This window comes from Sapajus apella, unplaced genomic scaffold, assembly GCF_009761245.1.
Source record: "Sapajus apella isolate SASKATOON/1434 unplaced genomic scaffold, GSC_monkey_1.0 scaffold60, whole genome shotgun sequence".
In the NCBI taxonomy this organism is placed as follows: domain Eukaryota; kingdom Metazoa; phylum Chordata; class Mammalia; order Primates; family Cebidae; genus Sapajus; species Sapajus apella.
The window spans coordinates 13,456,553-13,458,058 of NW_022437000.1; the positions used below are offsets into that span (position 1 = coordinate 13,456,553).

The 1,506-nt window shown below is 50.9% G+C and overlaps 1 protein-coding gene and 1 long non-coding RNA gene across 3 annotated transcripts in view; both read left to right on the forward strand.

The window, feature by feature from the left end:
• The window catches only part of TMCO3 (transmembrane and coiled-coil domains 3), a 55,516-nt gene that overhangs the window by 21,596 nt on the left and 32,414 nt on the right, over positions 1–1,506 (forward strand). The gene's annotated exons all lie outside the window — the stretch shown is intronic.
• Positions 192–1,506, forward strand: part of LOC116528853 — a 2,324-nt gene continuing 1,009 nt past the window's right edge. The window contains exons 1-2 of the long non-coding RNA XR_004259244.1: positions 192–258; positions 437–1,506. The exon at positions 437–1,506 is cut by the window's right edge and continues 1,009 nt beyond it. This is a non-coding gene — a long non-coding RNA (uncharacterized LOC116528853). The remainder of the gene's footprint in view (positions 259–436) is intronic.

Consider the following 1,506-nt stretch of genomic DNA (forward strand, 5'->3'; position numbering starts at 1 on the left):
CCACTCGTAGGCTTTAGCTCTAGCAAGCACTGGGAATTGACAGACTCATCCTCCTGAAATCAAGGTGCTTTGGTGATTGAAGGTGTTCCCACTCGTAGGCTTTAGCTCTAGCAAGCACTGGGAATTGACAGACTCTTCCTCCTGAAATCAAGGTGCTTTGGTGATTGAAGGTGTTCCCACTCGTAGGCTTTAGCTCTAGCAAGCACTGGGAATTGACAGACTTTTCTTCCTGAAATCAAGGTGCTTTGGTGATTGAAGGTGTTCCCACTCGTAGGCTTTAGCTCTAGCAAGCACTGGGAATTGACAGACTCTTCCTCCTGAAATCAAGGTGCTTTGGTGATTGAAGGTGTTCCCCCACTCGTAGGCTTTAGCTCTAGCAAGCGCTGGGAATTGACAGACTCATCCTCCTGAAATCAAGGTGCTTTGGTGATTGAAGGTGTTCCCACTCGTAGGCTTTGGCCTTAGTGTCATCGTGTGTATGAAATATTGGCACCTCTGAACTGGGACTTTGTTTATTGGAGGCCATCTTGCTTGGAAGCCTAGGCAGGACCGTGTCCCTGTGCAGGGAGGCTTTGGCAGGGCTGCTGTTTCTGACAGGCTGCTTACTCACTGGGTAAGTTGCCACCGTTTGGCTCTCATTTTATAAAAGTCAGTAAAATACAAGGTGGAAATGTCACAGTAACTTCACTCTGACGTTCATCCTGCACTGAACACATAGGCATAGAACTAGGGAAACTATGAGAAAGGAAAACCAAAGAGGTGTGTCTGACCTCTCCTGTAAACCAACAGGCTCTGTGCCTCTGAGGAATCCAGAGCCTGAGCAGAGCTGGCTGTGGGCCACCAAGCTGGGTGCTGGAGCACGTAGGACCCACACGTGCCCTCACTGTGTGATGGGGAGTTGGGAAGCTTCCTTCTATGAAAGGAGACAGGGAAGACTTTTTAAAAATCTGCTGCCTTCTGCTGGGCCTGAGGCTCCAGTGGGACACGGATGCAGCCTCCCTGCTGGACACTGGATGGGTAGCCCTGGCCATTGGCCTCCTCAGTTCTGGTCCCAGCATCCCTATGGGCTGATCTTAGGGTCAGCCCCATTGTGAGAGCTGGGCAAGGACGCAGGGTTGAGGGCCAAGTGAAATGGAAAATGACCAAGTGGAGATCAGGAATGATGCATGAAAACAGTCCTGGTTTAGTGGCCTGCACATGAGAATATGCACACCTGCAAAGAAATGTGTGGCTGGAAAAGAGCTGACAGACTCAGCAGTCACAGTGTCAACTCCCCTTATGGACAGAAATGCTTAATAATTACTTCAAAATAAGTGTGCAGTACATATAGACTTGCAGCCCAGGTGCTGGACCGGAGAGAGGGAAGAGTGGATGGGGAGGGTCAGTATATTACAGACTCGGAGCCCAGGTGCTAGACCGGAGAGGGGGAAGAGTGGATGGGGAGGGTCAGTATATACACACTCGGAGCCCAGGTGCCGGACCGGAGAGGGGGAAGAGTGGATGGGG